This window comes from Arachis hypogaea, chromosome 10 (genome assembly GCF_003086295.3).
Source record: "Arachis hypogaea cultivar Tifrunner chromosome 10, arahy.Tifrunner.gnm2.J5K5, whole genome shotgun sequence".
Taxonomy (NCBI): domain Eukaryota; kingdom Viridiplantae; phylum Streptophyta; class Magnoliopsida; order Fabales; family Fabaceae; genus Arachis; species Arachis hypogaea.
Window position 1 is genome coordinate 64,455,649 of NC_092045.1, and position 8,824 is coordinate 64,464,472.

At 38.3% G+C, this 8,824-nt stretch overlaps 1 non-coding gene across 1 annotated transcript; it reads left to right on the forward strand.

The window, feature by feature from the left end:
• Nucleotides 1-1,124: 1,124 nt before the first annotated feature.
• Nucleotides 1,125-1,228, forward strand: LOC112718554 (small nucleolar RNA R71). The gene has a single exon (XR_003160889.1). It is a non-coding gene; the product is annotated as a small nucleolar RNA R71 (small nucleolar RNA).
• The last annotated feature ends 7,596 nt before the right edge of the window (nt 1,229-8,824 follow it).

The following is an 8,824-nucleotide window of genomic DNA, read 5'->3' on the forward strand; positions in this document are numbered from 1 at the left end:
TGCCAGGATCTTGTTTCTTTTGAGGTAGAGTTTCCTGAATCCAAGTATCTAAGTCACTAATGAGTAAGGGAGGTTCACCTTTCCAAGTCTCATTACCAAACAGCTTGGCATTCAGCTTCATGATAGCTCCTAGATATTGAGCAACTTGCTCACCAGTCACATCTTCATCCTCTTCAGAGGATGAATATTCTTCAGAGCTCATGAATGGCAGAAGGAGATTTAATGGAATCTTTATGGTCTCTAAGTGAGCCTCAGATTCCTCAGGATCCTTAATAGGAAACTCCTTCTTGTTTGAGGAACGTCCCAGGAGGTCTTCCTCACTAGGATTTTCGTCCTCCTCCTCCTTAGTGCATTCGGCCACTTTGATCAAATCAATGGCCTTGCATTCTCCTTTTGGACTCTCTTCTGTATTACTTGGGAGAATACTGGGAGGAGTTTCAATAACTTTCTTACTCAGCTGGCCTACTTGTGCCTCCAAATTTCTAATGGAGGATCTTGTTTCATTCATGAAACTGAAAGTGGCTTTTGACAGATCAGAGACTATATTAGCTAAATTAGAATTATTTTGTTCAGAGTTCTCTGTCTGTTGCTGAGAAGATGATGGATATGGCTTGCTATTGTTCAGCCTATTGCGTCCACCATTATTAAAGCCTTGTTGAGGCTTTTGTTGATCATTCCAGGAGAAATTTGGATGATTTCTCCATGATGGGTTATAGGTGTTTTCATATGGTTCACCCATGTAATTAACCTCTGCCATGGCAGGGTTTTCAGGATCATAAGCTTCTTCAGAAGCTGCCTCTCTAGTACTGTTGGATGCATGTTGCAGTCCATTCAGATTTTGAGAGATCATGTTGACCTGTTGAGTCAACACTTTGTTCTGAGCCAATATGGCATTCAGAGCATCAATTTCAAGAACTCCTTTCTTCTGAGGTATCCCATTATTCACGGAATTCCTCTCAGAGGTATACATGAACTGGTTGTTTGCAACCATGTCAATGAGTTCTTGAGCCTCTTCAGGCGTTTTCTTCAGGTGAATAGATCCACCTGCAGAATGGTCCAATGACATTTTCGAAAATTCAGAGAGACCATAATAGAAGATATCTAATAGGGTCCATTTTGAAAACATGTTAGATGGACATCTTTTGGTCAACTGCTTGTATCTTTCCCAAGCTTCATAGAGGGATTCACCATCTTTTTGTTTGAAGGTTTGAACATCCACTCTCAGCTTGCTCAGCTTTTGAGGAGGAAAGAATTTATCCAGAAAGGCAGTGACCAGCTTATCCCAGGAGTCCAGGCTATCCTTAGGTTGTGAGTCCAACCATATTCTAGCTCTGTCTCTTACAGCAAAAGGGAAAAGCATAAGTTTGTAGACTTCAGGATTAACTCCATTCGTCTTTACAGTATCACAGACCTGCAAGAACTCAGCTAAAAACTGATAGGGATCTTCAGATGGAAGCCCATAAAACTTGCAGTTTTGTTGCATTAAAGCAACTAGTTGAGGCTTAAGCTCAAAGTTATTGGCTCCAATGGCAGGAATGGAGATGCTTCTTCCATCAAACTTGGACGTTGGCTTTGTGAAGTCACCAAGCATTCTCCTTGCATTATTATTATTATTATTTTCGGCTGCCATCTCCTTCTCTTGTTCGAAAATTTCTGAAAGGTTATTTCTATATTGTTGTAATTTAGCTTCTCTTAATTTTCTCTTCAGAGTCCTTTCAGGTTCTGGATCAGCTTCAACAAGAGTGCCTTTATCCTTGTTCCTGCTCATAAGAAAGAGAAGAAAACAAGAAAAGAAAGAGGAATACTCTATGTCACAGTATAGAGATTCCCTTATGTTAGTAGAAGAAGAAAGAGGTAGAAGAATGAAGAAGGAGATTCAGATTTTTGGATGAGGAGAGGTGAAGAGAAGTGTTAGTAATTAAATAATTAAAATAGAAGAAGAAAAGAGAAGAAAATTTTCGAAAATAATTTTGAAAAAGAGTTAGTGATTTTCGAAAATTAGAGATAAATGTGATTTGAAATTAAAATTTGAAACAAAAAGAATTTTTGAAAAAGAGAGGGAGAATTTTCGAAAATTAGAGAGGGAAAAGTAGTTAGGTGGTTTTGAAAAAGATAAGAAACAAACAAAAAGTTAGTTAGTTGATTGAAAAAGATTTTGAAATCAAATTTTGAAAAAGATAAGATTTTTGAAAAAGATAAGATAAAAGATAAAATAAAAGTTTTAAGAAAAAGATATTTTGAAAAAGATTTAATTTTTAAAATTACTTAACTAACAAGAAACTAAAAGATAAGATTCTAGAACTTAAAGATTGAACCTTTCTTAACAAGAAAGTAACAAACTTCAAATTTTTGAACCAATCACATTAATTGTTAGCTAATTTTTCGAAAATTGGATAAAAAGATAAGAAAAAGATTTTGAAAATATTTTGAAAAATAATTTTGAAATTTTCGAAAATTATAAAAAAAATGAAAAAGATATGATTTTTGAAAAAGATTTTGAAGAGATAAGATTTTTAAAATTGAAATTTTGACTTGACTTGTAAGAAACAACTAATTTTTAAAAATTTTTGACCAAGTCAACCCAAAATTTCGAAATTTTGGAGGGAAATAAGGAAAAGATATTTTTGATTTTTAAATTTTAAAGAAAAACACAAAAATGACCCAAAACATAAAAATTTTGGATCAAGACACAAGATGCATGCAAGAATGCTATGAATGTCTAGATGAACACCAAGAACACTATGAAGATCATGATGAACATCAAGAACATAATTTTGAAAAATTTTTGATGCAAATAAAACATGCAAGACACCAAACTTAGAAATCTTTAATGCATGGACTCTAACAAACGAAAAATGCATATGAAAAACAACAAACAACACAAAACAAGAAAACCTCAAGATCAAACAAGAAGACTTGTCAAGAACAACTTGAAGATCATGAAGAACACCATGAATGCATGAATTTTCAAAAAAAAAATGCAAGAAAAAAATTTTTAAAGCATGCAATTGACACCAAACTTAAAAATTGACTCAAGACTCAAACAAGAAATACAAAATATTTTTGGTTTTTATGATTTTATGATTTTTTTTTTGTATTTTTATTATTTTTTTTCGAAAATATTTTTGGAAAAATGAAAAATAAAAGAAAAATTTTTGAAAAAGATTTTTGAAAAAAAAATTACCTAATCTGAGCAACAAGATGAACCGTCAGTTGTCCATACTCGAACAATCCCCGGCAACGGCGCCAAAAACTTGGTGGACGAAATTGTGATTCCTATTTTCTTGTAATTGGATTTTAGAAATTGGCACTAGTGGACACAACTCCGTTCAACTAACCAGCAAGTGTACTGGGTCGTCCAAGTAATAAACCTTACGTGAGTAAGGGTCGAATCCACAGAGATTGTTGGTATGAAGCAAGCTATGGTCACCTTGCAAATCTCAGTTAGGCAGATTAAAATGGTTTATGGGTTTTCAAATAATTAATAATAAAAAGAAGAAATAATAAAAGGGATAGAACACTTATGCAGATTTATTGGTGGGAATTTCAGATAAGCGGATGGAGATGCTGTAGAGCTCTTGGACGCCTGTTCTCCTACTCCTTCTACTCAGTCCTTCTTACTCCTTTCCATGGCAAGCTTTGTATAGGGGTTCACCATCAACTGTGGCTACTTTCATTCCTCACGGGGAAATATCCTGTGCGGCTGTCACTCGCACAGCTAACCAGTCTGGAGGCATCACCCATGGCTGATGGCTACATCCCATCCTCGCAGTGAAAACTATGCTAACGCACTCTGTCACAGTACGGCTAATCACCGGTTGGTTTCCGCTCCTACTGGAATAGAATCCCTCTTTTGCGTCTGTCACTAACGCCCAGCAGGTTAAAGTTTGAAGCACGTCACGGTCATTCATTACCGGAATCCTACTCGGAACACCACAGACAAGGTTGGACTTTCCGGATTCCCAGGATCCTACTCGGAACACCACAGACAAGGTGAGACTTTCCGGACCCTCATAAATGCCGCCATCTATCTAGCTTATACCACGAAGATTCTGTTGGGGAATCTAAGAGATACACATTCAAGCTCTGTTGCATGTAGAACGGACATGGTTGTCAATCACGCGCATTCATAAGTGAGAATGATAATGAGGGTAATCTGACTCATAACATTCATCATGTTCTTGGGTACGAATGAATATCTTGGAATAAGAATAAAAGAGATTTGAATAAAAGATAATAGAATTTCATTAATACTTAAGGTACAGCAGAGCTCCACACCCTTAATCTATGGTGTGCAGAAACTCCACCGTTGAAAATACATAAGCAAAGAATTCAGGCATGGCCGAATGGCCAGCCCTCTCTAACGTGATCACAGGATTCAAAATACAATCCAGGATGTCTAATACAATAGATAAATGTCCTATATATACTAGACTAGCTACTAGGGTTTACATGAGTAAGTAATTGATGCATAAATCCACTTCCGGGGCCCACTTGGTGTATGCTTGGGCTGAGCTTGATTAATCCACGAGCTGAGGCATTTCCTGGAGTTGAACTTCGAGTTATGACGTGTTTTGGGCGTTCAACTCCGGATCATGACGTTTTTCTGGCGTTTAACTCCAGACAACAGCGTGTACGTGGCGTTCAACGCCAAGTTACGTCGTCAATCTTCGAATAAAGTATGGACTATTATATATTGCTGGAAAGCCCTGGATGTCTACTTTCCAACGCCGTTGAGAGCGCGCCAATTGGAGTTCTGCAGCTCCAAAAAATCCATTTCGAGTGCAGGGAGGTCAGATTCCAACAGCATCAGCAGTCCTTTTGTCAGCCTTCTTCAGAGTTTTGCTCAAATCCCTCAATTTCAGTCAGAATTTACCTGAAATCATAGAAAAACACACAAACTCATAGTAAAGTCCAGAAATGTGAATTTAACATAAAAACTAATGAAAACATCCCTAAAAGTAGCTCAAACTCACTAAAAACTATATAAAAACAATGCCAAAAAGCGTATAAATTAGCCGCTCATCAACATCCCTGCTGATTTCATAATCTTAGACACTAGGAAGGAAGAGGATGATTGCATCATCCTTGGAAGACCTTTCCTAGCCACAGCAGAAGCTGTGATAGATGTCAACAGAAGTGAGTTAGTCCTTCAATTGAATGGGGACTACCTTGTGTTTAAAGCACATGGCCATCCCTCTGTGACAGAAGAGAGTAAGCATGAAGAGCTTCTCTCAGTTCAGAGTCAAGAAGAGCCCACACAGTCAAACTCTAAGTTTGGTGTTGTGAGGCCACAACCAAACTCTAAGTTTGGTGTTAAGACCCCATATCCAAACTCTAAGTTTGGTGTTGGGACTACACTAACATTGACCTGATCACCTTGTGGCTCCATGAGAGCCACTGTCAAGCTATTGACATTAAAGAAGCGCTTGTTGGGAGGCAACCCAATTTTATTTATCTAATTTTTATTTTATTGTTATTTTGTGTTTTATTAGGTACATGATCATGAGGAGTCACGAAAAAAATCAAAAAAATTAAAAACAGAGTCAAAAACAGAAGAAAAAAATTTTTCACCCTGGAGGACGCACGGGCTGGCGTTCAACGCCAGTAAGGTGCATCTGGCCGGCGTTCAACGCCAGAACAGAGCACCATTCTGGCGCTGAACGCCAGAAACAAGCAACATCCTGGCGCTGAACGCCAGGAATGTGCCCAGAGAGGACAAACTGGCGCTGAACGCCAGTAACAAGCATGAAACTGGCGTTCAACGCCAGAAACATGCATTACATGGGCGTTGAACGCCCAGAACGTGCACCAATGGGCGTTTAAACGCCAGAATGATGCACGAAGGCATTTTACATGCCTATATGGTGAAGGAATGGTATTTCTTTTCACCTCAGGATCTGTGGACCCCACAGGATCCCCACCTACCTCGCCCTCTCTCTTTCCATTCATGGTCATCCCTTCTATTTTTCATTCACCACCTACATCTATCCACTCTTCCCCATACACCCCACCTACCTTTACAATTCAACTTCTCTTTCCCACCCAATCCCACCCATATAGCCGAATCCATCTCCCCTCACTCACCTCCATTCTCTTCTTCTTCTTCTTCTTCTCTTCTTTTCTTTCTTGCTCGAGGGCGAGCAATATTTTATGTTTGGTGTGGTAAAAGCATAGCGTTTTTTTGCTTTTCCATTACCATTAATGGCACCTAAGGCCAGAGAAACCTCAAAGGGAAGACAAAAGCTTCCACCTCTGAGTCTTGGGAGATGGAAAAAAATATAAGCCGTCATAGCTCAGTGGTAGAACAAATGGCTGCAAATCAAGAGATCCCTGAGATACCTCAGGGAATACGTTATCCTCCACACAAATATTGGAAGCAACTAAGGGAAGAAACACCAAAATTACTAGGAATCATTCAACAGAAGCAAGGAAGAGACATAGAGGAGCTCAAAAAGCACCATTGGACCTTCAAGAAGGCGCCACCCTCACTCAGGTGGATTCATTCCTTGTTCTTTATTTCTTTCTGTTTTCGGTTTTTAATGTTGTGTTTATCTATGTTTTGTGTCTCTACTTCATGATCATTAGTATGTAACCATGCCTTAAAGCTATGAATAAAATCCATTAATCCTTCACCTCTCTTAAATGAAAAATGTTTTAATTCAAAAGAACAAGAAGTACATAAATTTCGAATTTATCATTGAATTTAATTTAATTATATTGATGTGGTGACAATACTTTTTGTTTTCTGAATGAATGCTTGAACAGTGCATATTTTTGATCTTGTTGTTTATGAGTGTTAAAATTGTTGGCTCTTGAAAGAATGATGAACAAAGAGAAATGTTATTGGTGATCTGAAAAATCATGAATTGATTCTTGAAGCAAGAAAAAGCAGTGAAAAAGAAGAAGCATTCGAAAAAAAAAAGTGGCGAAAAAAAAAATTAGAAAGAAAAAGAAGGAGCAGTAGAAAAAGCCAATAGCCCTTAAAACCAAAAGGCAAGGGTAAAAAGGATCCAAGGCTTTGAGCATCAATGGATAGGAGGGCCCAAGGAAATTAATTCCAGGCCTAAGCGGCTAAATCAAGCTGTCCCTAACCATGTGCTTGTGTCATGAAGGTCCAAGTGAAAAACTTGAGACTGAGTGGTTAAAGTCGTGATCCAAAGCAAAAGAGTGTGCTTAAGAGCTCTGGACACCACTAACTGGGGACTATAGCAAAGCTAAGTCACAATCTGAAAAGGTTCACCCAGTTATGTGTCTGTGGCACTTTTGTATCCGGTGGTAATACTGGAAAACAAAGTGCTTAGGGCCACGGCCAAGACTCATAAGTAGCTGTGTTCAAGAATCAACATGCTTAACTAGGAGAGTCAATAACACTATCCCAAATTCTAAGTTCCCAGAGACGCCAATCACTCTGAACTTCAAAGGAAAAAGCGAGATGCCAAAACTGTTCAGAAGCAAAAAGCTACAAGTCCCGCTCATCTAATTAAATTAATATTCATTGATATTTTAAAATTTATAGTATATTCTCTTCTTTTTATCCTATTTGATTTTTAGTTGCTTGGGGACAAGCAACAATTTAAGTTTGGTGTTGTGATGAGCGAATAATTTATACGCTTTTTGGCATTGTTTTTAGGTAGTTTTTAGTAAGTTTAAGCTACTTTTAGGGATGTTTTCATTAGTTTTTATGTTAAATTCACATTTCTGGACTTTACTATGAGTTTGTGTGTTTTTCTGTGATTTCAGGTAAATTCTGGCTGAAATTGAGGGACTTGAGCAAAACTCTGAAAAAGGCTGACAAAAGGACTGCTGATGCTGTTGGAATCTGACCTCCCTGCACTTGAAATGGATTTTCTGGAGCTATAGAACTCCAATTGGCGCGCTCGCAACGGCGTTGGAAAGTAAACATCCAGGGCTTTTCAGCAATATATAATAGTCCATACTTTATTCGGAAATTGACGACGTAACTTGGCGTTGAACGCCAAGTACATGCTGCTGTCTGGAGTTAAACACCAGAAAAACGTCATGATCCGGAGTTGAACGCCCAAAACATGTCATAACTTGGAGTTCAACTCCAAGAGAAGCCTCAGCTCGTGGATAGATCAAGCTCAGCCCAAGCATACACCAAGTGGGCCCCGGAAGTGGATTTATGCATCAATTACTTATTCATGTAAACCCTAGTAGCTAGTTTATTATAAATAGGACTTTTTATCAGTGTATTAGACATCTTGGGACGATTAGTTCTCAGATCATGGGGGCTGGCCATTCGGCCATGCCTGAACCTTTTACTTATGTATTTTCAACGGTGGAGTTTCTGCACACCATAGATTAAGGGTGTGGAGCTCTGCTGTACCTCAAGTATTAATGCAATTCTATTCTCTTTTATTCAATTCTCTCTTATTCTTATTCCAAGATATTCATTCGTACCCAAGAACATGATGAATGTGATGATAAGTAACCCTCATTATCATTCTCACTTATGAATGCACGTGATTGACAACCACTTCCGTTCTACATGCAACCAAGCTTGAATGTGTATCTCTTAGATTCCCCAACAGAATCTTCGTGGTATAAGCTAGATAGATGGCGGCATTTATGAGGATCCTGAAAGTTTCACCTTGTCTGTGGTATTCCGAGTAGGATCCTGGGAATTCGGAAAGTCTCACCTTGTCTGTGGTATTCCGAGTAGGATTCCGGTAATGAATGACTGTGACGTGCTTCAAACTTGCAAGTGCTGGGCGTTAGTGACAGACACAAAAGAATCAAGGGATTCTATTCCAGTAGGAGCGGGAACCAACCAGTGATTAGCCGTGCTGTGACAAAGCAC